The 14,318-nt window shown below is 46.2% G+C and overlaps 1 protein-coding gene across 2 annotated transcripts in view; it reads right to left on the reverse strand.

Annotated features, from left to right (window-relative positions):
* Positions 1 to 14,318, reverse strand: part of CADPS (calcium dependent secretion activator) — a 204,182-nt gene that overhangs the window by 172,521 nt on the left and 17,343 nt on the right. The gene's annotated exons all lie outside the window — the stretch shown is intronic.

Consider the following 14,318-nt stretch of genomic DNA (forward strand, 5'->3'; position numbering starts at 1 on the left):
TTGGGGTATGGATATTACACATCTATTGCCCAATGGCTGCAAAGCCCTAAGCCTCCTGCTCTGTCACCACCACAGGTATGCAAAACCTCTCATTCAATCATCTGCAATAGATAGCTGATACTGTATTTATTTGATAATTAAAAAAAACCCTGCAAAATCTCTTACAAGTGCTACAAGGGAGCATTTGCAAACAATTCCCAGGTGCCCAAAAGAAAGAATTGTATAGAAGTGGTGGTTTTACACTGCTGGTCAATGTGGCCAGTACCCCTTGGACCAGGAACACTCTGCCAGACCCTCCTGAGCAGTAACTAACAGCACAGAACCTGTTTTCACCACCTGAGCCAGTGTTATTTGGACAGTTCAGCACTCTGAAGATCAGTAACCCTTATTGCTGCTGACAGTACCCAAGTGTCTCCATTCTTGGACTAGGGGCTAGGAATGGCCCAGTATATTGTGGGTTTGGAGATCCCAGGCACAGCCTAAGGACAGTTACATATCCATAAACTAACTGATCCACAAATAGGGGTGAGGGACGAGGTGGGAACAAAAGATGGTCTGTGCTGGGGGTTCTGGAATTCAGGCACATCCTTGCTGTCCAACAAGTCTATTTGTCTGTTCCTTCTGTGCTGCATTTCCCATTTGTTTCTCTCCAGAAGTGGCTACCTGCATGAAAAGATTGAGAGCCTCTCACAGACTAGGATGGTGCATAACCAAGAAGAAAAGCAAGCTACATTTAGAGACACTTTAAAATCACTATTTGTACTATTTCCATCTCTGTGTTCCTATTCCAGGCAGACCTTACAGACTGCAGAAGCCAATCATATTTCCTGGTTAATGTATACAGCTGTTCATGCTGACTTAAAAATATTAAACAATCAGAGCTAAAGATCTCCTACCGACACTTCAGATGTCCAAACAAGAAACCCAGGCTTCTCTCTATTCTTCTTTAAGGTAAAAAAAAGCACATCTACCATCACTGGTGTTATTTTTGCATCATTTTCATCATTAAACTCTGCCTCTCCTCCGTGTCACAAGCTATTTTAAAAACAGCTCTTACTGAGCAGAAGTGGCAGACAAATGAATGGAGAATCAAGGACTCCTGGTGTGTCCCAGCCTCTGTGAAAATGCTGGTTTCAGCCTGGCAGAGTTAGCAGGGGAGGGAATGTCTTTGATGGGAATGAACAAGATGGCAAGAAATGAAGAGGAGCTCCCAGGCAGACAAGGCTGAAATGGTGAGCCCTGCTGTGGGCACCCCATATGCCCACGCTGCCCCTGCCAAGAGCTGAGGAAACCACCAGCCCCCAAACCAGAGGGCTTCTGTCTGAATCAACATGAAATTGGGCTGCTGGAGCAGAAGAGGAAGCAGATGCAGGTCTGAGCAAGATTTCTTTTCCAAGGAAAGCACATTTTCAAAGCAGCCCACTAAGAGACGTGACCTACTACACACCATGGCTCTGGCTAAGTACAGCTTGTCGTGTTTGAAATCTTCCCTTATTCTGTGCATCTGCCATGAGTTCCAAGAAACAAACAAAAAGAAAGAAAACACTCCAGATTTTAAGAAAATCTGTGTAAGAGCCAAATACATCTCTGATCCAGTAGAAGCTGTCTCCTTCAGACAGCACTTGAAAAAGGTTCAATCAATCAGTCAAGCCAGAACAGAATTTGTTTCTAGATAGAAAAACAAGAGAAAAGGTGTGAAACTGTAGTGCACGTCCTCCTCCACCTCACATTTCCTGCTAAAGTGAGTAATATCAGATTTTACAAGGGCATGTTGTTTGGAGCTGGAGGAGAAAGTTTAGTAAAAGGTAGTTTGTTCTGAGGCAACAAACTACTGCAAGAAAACAACATTTCAACTTTCCATGCCCACCACCAGGCAAAGACATGGGAATATACCTTCACAGGATGGCTGGGATGTACCTGGAATAGCTGAGAATGTCTGTCTGCTCCCTCAAAGAAATCTGGGAAATTCATCTGCAATAACATCATTCCACTGGGGTGATTTACTATTACTTAAATAAAGGCACTGTTAAAATTATCCAGTTAGTTTCCCACAGCTATACTCTTTGGAGCCAGTTTCTGTCAGGAGGCTGAAAACAAAGGGGCAAATCTTGCAAATTATCTGAGGCATCACAGAGATGGGATGGAAGCCCCATGGGGACATAGCCCCAAGGGTGGTTTCGTGCAAGCAAGTGCTCAGCTTTCCAGGCTTGGAGCACATTCACTTGACAGGGAAAGCTGGAGGAAGCAGTGACCTTTTCTCAGCTTTAGGCTGTAAGCATAAATGAAACCCAGCGAGAACAGTCATGGCACACACACAGCCTGTGTGCAGTGTGGGTAGGGCCCACACTGGCATCTGCAAAGGGACAATTAGCTGCTTGCATGAAATTAGGCGTGAAGGTTTTCAAGATAAGGGAAAGGCCATTTGCTGGCTGACAGGCTCTGGAGTGTGCAGTGATCAGTCTGAGCCTTGCAACCCAGGGAGATGCCCTGGGGAAGCAGTGGAAGGACAGGGCTGAGCACCTGAGCTGAGCACAGCTCGGCACCGAGACCTTCCCCACGCAAACCCCACTGGTGGAAAGAGAGAAGCAACACCACAACCATGACTGAATGATCCCTGGGGACCTGGCTGAGGCAAGAGGGACATCCTGGCTCCCTGAGCAAGCAGCCTCTGCCCTTGGTGCCTCTGGCCAGCATGCTGGCTGTCTTTTGCCTTTCACCTCCTGCCAAGTTTAATTAGAGCTAAAGAACATCCCCCCAAAGCTGCCTGCAGTGACCCAGCACCAACCACCCAGCCCTAACTGCACAAATCTTTCCTGTTGGCTCCAGGGCACAGAGAGCAAAGGCAGCCAGATCTGGTCTGGTCCAAATACCTTCCCATCAGCCTGGAGACACAGCACTGATAAACTGGATGTAAAAAAAAAAAACAAAAACAAAAACAAAAAACCAAACAAACAAACAAAAAAAAAAAACCAAAAAAAAAACCCAAAAAAAAACCCACCTAAAAAGTGCCTTTTTTTGTGCCTCTGATGGCCTGTGGGGCCTTTTTTGGTTAGAGGTTAGAGGTAGTAGTTTGAAACATCCAGCTTTCCTAACAAGCCCAAAAGAGTAAGTTTGGTACCACTGTGTAATGCCTCAGTACATTAACTCTCTGAAGTCTGGCAGTTTTCAACAAAGCAGTTGCACATGGCCCTACATAAAAATCCTCTCCAAAAACACATGCCTACACATTGAAAACTCTCTCATTTAAGCCAGAAAAGCTGTTTTAAGGATTCCTGTGAAGTGTAGTGTATTGCAGGCTGTCTCCAAAAGAAGAAAGATCCATTTTTCTGCTTTGGGCTTGAGGCAGAATAATTTTAAGGGCTTTGAGTGAATGATGAGCTCTGTGCATTTCTGCTGGGAGGGTCAGAGCCCCCTGCTATCCTCTTCCCATCAGATGAGCTGTCTCTGCTCCTCATTTGCTGTGGGTTGTGCAGAAGAATTGCAAGCTGATGCTACAAGAACAGTGACCTGCAGCAGAAGGGGATGTAACAGATGGAGTAAATATCCTCCTCTTCAACACACCCCCAGAATATGTTGTCCAAGCTCAAAATCCAGATTTCCTATGTGTCTTATACTACCTTACAGTGGCTAAAAGATCCAGGAGGAGGGAGGAGAGCAGGCTGTGCACAAAGGGAGCAGCACAGAGTCCCAAAGAGCAGGAGGGAAGAATTGCCTGTTGCTACATCAGGTAATGATTTTGCCTACACATTAAGAGTTCAAGTTGAACCCCCCCCAAAAAGCAGCAAAGCTACTGCAGAACTGAAGCGTATAATTTCAGAGGAGGGCTTGTAGGAGCAGAAAAACACGTGGGCATACAGAAAGAGGAAAAGACAAAATAAAATTATTCTTCATAAAAGACAGCTGTGCTAGCATTTGCCTACAGCATTCTCTATTCTGGAGCTTCCCTTCTGCTTCTAGGAGCCCTGCAAGAGATCCCTGAAACCATAACAGCCAAAACCATTAAAAAAAAAAAGGAAAATAAGCTCCCCAAATGAGCACAATGCATTGAATCAATACTCTAATTTTCCTCCTCCCAATAAGCATGAGGAATGAGCAATGTCCTGGAAACACAGGTCTCGGCAGGTGGTGCAGGTGGCAGATCCCAGAGCTCGGTGGCAGCTGGGCCACAGTACTCCATGTTACTCTGACCCCATAAAATAGATCTCACAGTATGCTGTACATGCACAGGCAATCCCAGCAACTCCAGCTCACCTCAGCCTACAGCATGGATTGCCTTTTTTTTTTTTTTAACTCAAACATTCCTATTAGAAGCCTCAGCCTACGCTGAAGAATTAGAGATAACTGGTACCCACAGAAATTGGAAGGAAAAACACCAATCTTAAATACTGCTTAAAGAAAAGCTGTAGAACTCAGGATGTGGGAATGCAGTCACTTACCTGGAAATGCCCCAAAATATTTGAATGAAAGGAGCTTGGAGTTTCACTCCTGGTGCTGATTGCTGGGCCAGCACCAGCACAGCCAGTGATGGCTTCTCTGGCATGACACACACTGCAGAGGGGGCCCACACAGCCTGCTCCAGAACAGGCAGCCCTGACTGACAGTTGTCTCAGAGACAAATGCTTTCCCAGCCCTCTGGAGTATCAGCAGCCAGCTTCCCTGGCAGCTGGATGAGGGAGTAGGCACGCTGGAAGATGGAAGCCCATGGGATGTGCAGGTCAAGGCAGGTGATGCCAGGTACCAGCTGCACTGGCTCATGCAGCTCCTCTGGCCTCAAAACCTCCTGAAGAGAGGACCAGGCTGAACTGTGACCAAGAAAGCTGGGCCAGGCTGGGGCGTGCACAAAGGGGAAATGCCAAAAGCAGCACAAACAAGCCTGTTCCCTTTCATTCCACACTGGCAGGGCTTTCTCCAGCGATGCCAACGACACTTTGCCGTCCAGCCCCTCCTTGTCTGCAGTTTCCAAACTTCAGAGTTTTACACACAATGGTTTCTTGAGTGGGCAAGTATCCTTCCTACACTGACAAGAGAAGGACAAACTGGTGGGAAACTTTGTTCCACCTCCAACTCATTTCCAGCCAGGTTTCAGCACTTGGCTTGACCCACGCAGCAGAGAAAGCTGCCAGGCTCCAGCTGAAACCCTGGCTGTGGGCTTTACAACAATCAAACATGTTGTAGCAAACAAAATCAGCAATAAAATCTTCCTCACCAGGAAAAAAATGCCAGGGAAGCTGGTAACAGAAGTCACTTGAGAACTTCAGCACTCCTGCCCATCAGCTCCAGGCCTGAAGAAGATACTTCTGCCTTCACTGCCTAAAAGCCCAAGTGTTAATCAGGAGCAAAGTTCCCCAAACCTGAATGCAGAATTGTTGAGCACAAGTCACTCCTTCTGGTTGATGTCTGTCTTTACAATTTCACTTTTCTCTCTGATGCTATCTCCCAGGATGCACTAAAGCTCCCCTTAAATTTAGGTGGCAAATAGAAATTTTTATTTCCTTTAATCTTTTGAACTGTGACTACTTCTTTACAAACCATGTACTATTTTTGAGCTTTCTGATTAATTCCTTAGACATTTTTTACAGAAATGTGCTTTAAACATGCAAAGCAAATCCCAATTCTTCCTGGTACAATGGAGAAGCAAAGAAACTGAAGATAACATCAGGAAAAAAAAACAACAAAGAAAGACAGAAGCCTTTGCCACATTGCAGGCTAACAGCAAGAACATGATAGAATAAAGATGCTTATCTGAGCAATCCAGAGCCTGCACAACATGAGTCAGTAAGAGCAAGGCACCCCTCAGCCTGTTTGGGAGACCAAGGAGATTTCTGAATGGGGCTGGTAGCTGAGCCCTCTGCTAAGCTGTGCACAAATCCTCTGCCTACAGGCTGACATTTGGGTGGGAGAGAGAGGCTGCATTTCCTGCTCAGGGGCTGCTGCTGAAGAGGAAGCAACATACCCTGTAGCTATGGAGGGCCACAGGGAAAGCCTCTGAAGCACTGTGTCAAAGGCTGGAATTCAAAAAAAGACTTCTTTTCCCTTATTCTTGGTGCCTGAGAGCCAGCATGAACCACCACCACACTCCTCAGCTTTACAGGCTCTTCCCAAGAAAGAAAATAACAGAACATTAAGCTGGCACAGTACTTACGAAGTGACAGCAAGACCCCTTGCAGTAAAATCTCTGTGTGATGCAGAAGGAATTACCCCCACAATTTCACTCCTGTCAGACAGCAGAGCACAGCACAGGGGGTGCTGTGCTGCTGATGCCAAGAGTGTGATTTCCATTAGTGTTAATAGGAACTACTGACAGAAGCGGCCAAGAAGCCAAAAAGCCTCCAGTCTTGATGAGTGCCTTTGATGAGTACAGAACTGCATTAAGTCAGTCCCAGCAGCTGCACCAGGCAAATGTTCATGGCTGTGAGCATGAGAAAAGAGCCAGGGCTCAGGCTGCAAAGAAGGGCTGGATCTCAGCTGGGCTGGGGCACTGGAGCAGCACAAATGGCCAGTGAAGTGCCAGCAATGGCATAAGCCAAACCCCACTCCAGTGTCCACCTGGCTGTGGGTCACAGTCCTCAGCAGAAAGCTTGAGGGAACCAGGTAGACACTGCAGCATTTCTTGCAGCTACTCATGATCACCAAGCTCCTTGGGATGGGGCACTGAAAAGCATTTCTATCTCCAGTGGAAACATTAGATAGTTCACAAGAAAGTAAAGGTTTGGAAAAACCAGGGCTTGGGATCAGAAGATGACAAAACAAAAATCAAAAGATGGGCCATGAGAAAACTGCATGCATGGAAGTACAGGGGCTTAACATTTAAAGATGTTGTTTTGGTCCCTACTAGGGTCCAGCAGTTCAGATTGAGAGAAAAGGCCATCATTAAAACCATCACTTCAAGTTATTGAAGACTTTTTGGATAAGCAAAGGCCTAGAGAAAATTCACCTCCAAGATATGAAAATGGATTTTTACAAATTAGAGAAAAAGCCAAATACAAATCACAATCCCCTGAGAATGGATAAACTAGATGTCAAGGCTATTTTAATAAGCAGGTTCTGAGCTGGTGGTGGCCATCTCCCCAGTGTGCCACACGAGGAGAGTTGCTGGCACAGCCTTGGCACCCACAATTTGCAGCAAAACCATCAGGTCTCACAGCAGATCCCCTGCCAGTTCTAAGTGCCTACCCACCACCTCCACCACTCATTTCTCATCAGCTCTCCACAGACAGTAACAGATCATTTCATCCTGTTACTTATGCCACAGAAATTTAGATTCGAGGAAAAATAGGCATAACAACATTACATCATTTAAGCAACCAGCTTAGCTGACAACATCACAATTCTGCAAGAGCAACAGACCTTTAATTAAACTAACTAGCCCTGGGCCAAAGAAAGACTTCTTTCCTGCTGATTCATTTGATAGGAGGTGATGGTGCCACAATCACTGTCACAACTCAAAGCACTTCTGAATACTTGCCCACAGCTCACTCAAATCCCTTTGGCTGCAAATGCCTCTGCAGAAGCCTGGGCTACTCAGACACCTGCCTTGTCCTGTTCACACCCAGGTCAGCTCCAGGGCCTGTTTTTGTGCTGATAACCTAAGACTCATAGCCTCCCTGTGCCATTTGGTGCAAAATGAAAATAACAGAAAATCCTACCAGGCCTAGCCCCAAGGTACTCATAACTCGAATAATTTCAGATGGTAAGCCAGGAGCAGTCCCCTTCACAGGGCTGTGCCAAGGACACAAGTCTGTGTCCCTTGGGCAGGGACTGATGCTGAGCTCTGGAAGGGGAGCCTAAGCTTGTGCCAAGAAGGTTTGGACAAGCTGGGCACAGAGGAGAGAGACAGCAACTCCTCCCACCATACCCCGTGCACTTGCTGCCCCCAGGTTTGCCAATGCCTCAGGAAAATCCAGATTCTTCACAGGAGCACACTGCTGCAGGGAAGAGACACAGCTCTGTACAACCCAAAATGATGCTCCATCATGTGGCACTGCTCCAGCCCACACAAGGCTTCATCTTCTACTACACACTGAAGTGAACTGCATTTTTTAATGCTTTTTTTCTTTTCTTCTGGAAAGAAGTTAATTAGAGTGGAAAAGATCTGTACAACTTTCACATATACAACTCCTGTATTTCAGACTTTAATTTCTGTTATGCAACTACCACACACACTGTACTTGAAATTATATAGCATGCAATCAAACACCACTAACAGCACCAGGTAGTTAAATCATGCTGTGGTAAACAAGGAAAATGATTTTGTGTAAGCATGGCAAATTCTCCCTTGCACCTCGGTCAAAAGTACCACCAATTATCAGATTGGTAAAATGCATCTGTTATTTAGGGTAATGGTTTAACTTTACATGCAAAGTACATGGCTGGGGGTGAACTAGGTACTCACACAGTGCAGGGAAAGGGCACCTTGGTAGCACTGATCACCCAGGAACCCCTGAGAAGGGGAGCAGGAGCAAGGCAACAAATGTGAGCCCAGGGCAGGGCTGTAAGAAACATAGAGCTCCCTCAGAAAGGCTTTGAGGACAAGACTCCTCAAAGTATGGAAAAATCTGCTGAAAAAAAAAAATAACTCATTCCCACTCACATTCATGACAAGAAATTAAAAGTATTACAGCAAGGGAGCCAGGCTGATACTGGAGAAAAAGCCCTGTCCCAGTAAGGATGCAGATGCACAGGAGGAGCTGACCCAGGAGCTCATGTCCCCACATCCCCAGTGGGACCAGCTGGACAAGTGCTACCAGGAACAACCTGGGCATGCTCAATCCAGCTTTAAGAGAGGAAGATGTTCAGATAGCCTAGGTCCTTCCAGCCCTGTTTTTACAGGATTTCTCCCCTTCCCTCCAGCTGCCCTGCCATACCTCACAAGAGGCATCCTGCAGCCGATGCTGCTCTGCAGCAGCCCCCGCAAGAGGCACAGGCTATATTTATTCTGGTACATTGCAGTGGGAAGCTTTAATCTGTGTAATCGCCTCAGAGAAGATTTCATTCAGTGAGGGGAAAGCAATTACTGTTTCATTTGCAACCAGTTGCCTTCCCAGGGTCTTAATCTATCAGAGCTGGAGGGTCCTGTCAGCCCCTGCACCTGCCTGGGCAGTTTTTGTGAGACAGGTTTATGCTTCTGATAAAAGCACCTGCCGATACTCAAGGTTTCCAGCCCCTGTTTGAAGCAATTTTTCTCCTCCTAGATGCTACTGCTTTTATCTGACAGCATACACCCTGCATGAAGAAAACAACTGGATATAATCCTAGATTAAAGGGATTGTAATGCAGAATTAAATACAAGCACAACCCTTCATGGGGTTTGCTGTCGTCATCCACCAAGCACAGAGCTGGGCTGTTTGGGAGGTGGTCAGATGGTGGTGGCATTTCAGATAAGTCTCTGCAGCTCCTGACTTCTCCAGACAGGCATTTACATCTCCCCACAGAGGTGGGAGGAAAAAAAAGTCCACCTAAAATAAAAAAAACACAAACTGACCCAGCAATAAAACAAACAAATCTTGTGTTTCCATACAATGCTGCATTAAAGTCCCTTTAAGATTTCACTTCATAAACTAGCAACTAAAATCCAAATTCTCAGCAGGACTCTGCACATGTTGGAGCTGATGCACCTCAGTGGTGCATCAAAACCTCCAAGGTTTGGGGTCCCACAACAACCACGCCAGGAACCAGAGGTAACTGAGGCTCAAATCAGACAAGAAAAAAGTCCCAAGGAAAGGACATTCACTGTCTATTGCAGCAAGGACCACAACAGCAGAGCAATGCAAAAGCCCCCCAGGAAATCTTTATGACTTTATCTTATATGGTGTCAGGAAAGACACCATATACTTCTATGCAGAGCTGCATGTTAAAAAAAAAAAAAAAAAAAAAAAAAAAAAAGGCACTTTAATCTTCTGCTTTATCCAGCCTGGCAGCCAAAGCAGTTTGACATGATAAAGAGACTTGAGAATTGTGAAAACTACATATTAAAAGGAGAAAATTTCTAACTGTCTTTCTCTTGTAAATTGTGGCAGCCAAAAAATCCAACCCTAAAATAAAGATGTGCCTGAAGGTAGCAATTTTACAATCATCAACAGAATGATTTATATCACTGCTGTCATCTTTGTTGGGGAAAAGGAAGCCAGGTATTGTGATCATTAGCTTTTTGATACAGATGATATTTTTAAATGAGGAAAAACACATGCATTTTAATCAGGAACTGAAGGAAATTGCCCCAAAATACTAACAGAAGAATCTGCAGCTCATGCCAAGATTTGCAAACACAGGAGATGAATATTAAGGTGACAAACAACATCAGTGACATCCCAAGCTGCTGCATATCCCTGGGTACCTGTGTGGGAGCTCCTTCACCTGCAACAAGGGATCCCACACCCTCCCAAAAGATCCATCCTCATGCCACAGGCCCTAGGCAGGCACAGCCTGGAAACTGGTCCCATTCTCCCATTGCCAGTGCAGCCTGTGGTTTCCAGGTGCTGGTGTCACACAGCAAGGTGCCCCCACTGCTCCCCAGAGTGCAGCTGATGGCAGGCACAAGGCAGCAGCACTGGGTACCACTGAGAGACAGCAGCACCAGGCTCGTCTCTTAAAATAACAGCTAAGAGCCAAGATGGTACTGCCTCTTTTCCCCAGAAAAGTTCCAGAAGCAAAGCCTGGCCTACCTGGTACTCCATCTCTAAGCTCCTGCCTATGCCTTGGCAGACACACATGAACTCATATGAGTAAAAGAGAGGAGGCTGCTGCTGACAAAGGATTAAAAATCAACTCAACTTGACCTTTAATGCAACAATGTGGCTTCTCATGCTTCCATTCCCCAGTGTAACCATAATCACATTTGTTGCTGAGAAGCAGGAAACTGTTTTCAGAGACCAGTTAACATGCAGGCTTCCACAAGCCTGGGTGATGTGACAGCAAGGGCAGCAGCACAGCCTTTCTTAAGCCCAGTGGAGCAGGTTTGAAATTGGGATGCATTTTAAAACCACAGAACAGAATGTCCTGCAGATGACATCAGCAGCACATCAAACTTCACTGAATGTTTGTGGAGAGGAACAGCAGAGAAAGCACTGAGAGTGCTCAGTTGAGACGGGAAAGTCCTTGTACAGGAACTCCAAGCCAAAAAACAAATCTCTGGTCACAAACACCCTCAGAGCTCAATACAGAGGAGGAAGAAGGCAGGGATTAAGGCTAAAAGGCTATTTTTTGCCTCCTGTCCCCCTCTATTTTAATAGAATACAGGAAAGATTCAGCCTGTATTGGAGTAAGTTTTGTTTATAAATCCCACACAATATGCAAAAAACCTCTCTTCTAAAGAAAAAGCTGTGTCACCCTCCAGTTCACAGCTTGCACTGACAGCCATGTAATCTCAGCCTGGGTACAGCAGTTTCAGACCTTCAACAAGGATTCCTCAGCCTGACAAGGATGCACTGAGCATGTCCAGCAGTCCAGCACTGTGCCATGCCTGTGTGAGTAGCAGTCATTCCACACCATTCAGCTCATGGATCAGCAGTCCTGCTTCTCAGCCTGAGTATTTCTGGCCCTGTGGGTCTGCAATTCCTCTGTGCTGCCTGCCCTCCCATGTTTGCCATTGAAAAGTGCTGATAGCACCAGAAGTTGCACTGTTTTCTGAAAGCGACTCTAATTAAGTATAAAAGCAAGTCTAATTAAGTATGGTCTGCTCTGTGAATCCCCTGGGAAGACAGAGGAATACCATCAACCCTTGCATCCAGCCATCCTCCTTTTGCTTAGTGTAACCAGCTGACAGCAGATGAAGCCCAGATCTGAGTGCCAGAATGTAAACCTTGAGCGACACAGAGGCACATGCTGGGCAGAAGGTGCCAGGTACTGAAGGGCTAAAACACTTCTCATCCTCCACACCCCGCTGAGAACAGGACTCTGCCATCCATCCTTCTGCCAACAGATCCTCCCCATCTCTGTTAAAATCACAGCAGCACCCTCAGACACACCCATATCTCATTTTTGAGGCTTCTGCAGGAAGCTGTAGGTATGAAAGCAGTCAGGATCAGGTCTGGAGCATCCCGGTGGCAGGGCCTTTCCCACAGCCAGGCAGAGAGCTCTCTCTGCTCTCCTGTCTCATCTCTGCATGACAGAGAGCACAGATCACAGGTGCTCACCTGGGAATTTATCCTGCTCTGTGCAATGCTGCTAATGATTAAAAGCTAACAACAAAACCTCCAGTGAAGCAAAGAGAACCAGAGCACAGCCCCAAAACATCAGTCACTGCAAACACACCTGAAGCTCAATACATGTGGGGCACATTTAAATTTAAATTATGAATGAATGTGGGTTTATTTGGTGTTTACTACAGGGCAATAATAAAAACACACTCAAAATTATAAATCCCCCTGCAAAGAGCCATCACCAGTGGTTGCCCACCTTGACCACTTGGTTCAGTGCAAGTACATGGAAATGCAGCTGAATGCCAAAAGCTGACAATTTTCATGCCTGAAAGGGGGAATTTTCCTTATCTTCTATCCTTACACACTACAGTGTGCACTCTCAGTAGATGACCACCTAAACCCCTGCTTAAGTTACTTATTCTTTTGCACCTATTTATTAAACCAAAGGTTGAAAAGAAAAAAGAAGAAACCCAACCCAGAAAGGGAACAATGTAATGAAGCACTGCCTGAATTCATCAGGACAATTGATAATCATAGCTCTGATCTTGGGTTGCAATTGATTAGTTATAAATACACAGCATCAAAGGTACCAGGGCAAGGAAAGAGCTTTTTTGGAAAGGCACTGGAACAGACCCCAAAAGCGGAGCCCTAAGTGCCCACTGAAAATGGGAGATACTTTCCTGCTCACAGTGGACAGAAGGGAGAATGATATCATTAAAGCTCACATTGCATCTCCAAGTCCTCGGAGGAAAGGCGAAGAGGTACTTCATATTTCTATAAAACAATTAGTATTGACAGAATGGACTATAACACAGCACTCAGAGCAGAGCAGTAATTAACTATCCAGCAGCTTGCTTACTGGATGCAGATAGGAAGCACTGAGGCAGCAATTAGAGAGCAGAGAGGCAAGGCAGGCACATGGCTTTGCTCTAACGAGGTATTGACCTCCAAGCTGTCTGCTCAGGTGTCCTTAGAGACATCCCATACCCCACACCCAGCATCCCTGGCACAGTCACTGGCATCTCCCTGGGCACAGTGAAGAAAGAGCTGGCAGCCAGCACGGATTTGGGAGCACCTTCTCTGCACAGGTTGTGCTCAGCCTCTTCCCCTTGCCTTGGTTCCTCTGTGCCTTACAGAGTGTGGCTATAAGCCAAGCAGAGAGCTCTGGCCACAGACAGCATCAGGGATGGAAAAGTACCACCAACAGGGGATGGTGCCTGGGAACTGATCTGCAAGATGCCACATACCATCAAATGCTTTTGCACTGAAACTCAAGGCAACTGGTTTCAGGACCTTTCTAATTTGCAAATCTCTGAATAATCCTGAAAATTGAAGCCTTGGGGAGAGCTGGGGCTGCTTGCACACTATTTCAGCCTTGTAAGTCTTAGCTTTGAACATATTTGGGGAGAAAGTCTTTTCAGTCCAGTTTGAAGTCCAGAAAAAAAGTGCCCAAACCTCCAGTGTTTCTCCCCCCAAACCCAAGAGGTACCATGGATCTGTTTCTAAACAGCTATTCTTGGGTAGCCCTTGCTCTATCCCATTCCCATCTACTGGGGGGAAGTGTCCTTGCACAGCCCAAAGGCCCTCCTTGTCTCTTTGTAAGAAGGTGAAGCAGAAGCAAATGGTGTTTCTGCTTCAAGAGGAGCACCTTCCTTCCACCTCTCCCCAGCTCTCCTCTTCCCTTTCTTCCCTCTTTTGCCACAGGAGTTTTCCAGCACTGCCTGGTGATGCTTCTCAGCAGGGCAGCCACAAACACACAGAAAACAGGTCCATGTAAAGCCAATGCATTTACACCCATGCACGTGCTTCTGGCAAACAGCTCACAAGTTGGGCTGGCATAAATGATGGAGTACAAGAAATAAAGCTCTTTCCTGCTGTGACATTTTAAAACAATTCAGCAGGCTTTTCACACCAGGAAAAGCCAGGGCTGTGTGTGCAGCGAGGAGTGAACATGCTGCAGCTCTGTGCGTGGCTCCAGAGGCAGAAAATTACTCTGCAGTGATGCAAGCAACTGCTTCATTCCTGATATCCCTGAAACAAGGACAGAAACTGGACCAGCAAGGGTTTCACAAGGACACCATTCTCTCCTGGGTGTGGGTGCCAAGGCTCTGTAATGATGAAGGGCAGCAGAGGACCCAAAAGACATCAGGCATCACTGGGCCAGAGTGAGTACCAGAATCA

Source organism: Molothrus ater, chromosome 11 (assembly GCF_012460135.2).
Source record: "Molothrus ater isolate BHLD 08-10-18 breed brown headed cowbird chromosome 11, BPBGC_Mater_1.1, whole genome shotgun sequence".
NCBI classification, from domain to species: domain Eukaryota; kingdom Metazoa; phylum Chordata; class Aves; order Passeriformes; family Icteridae; genus Molothrus; species Molothrus ater.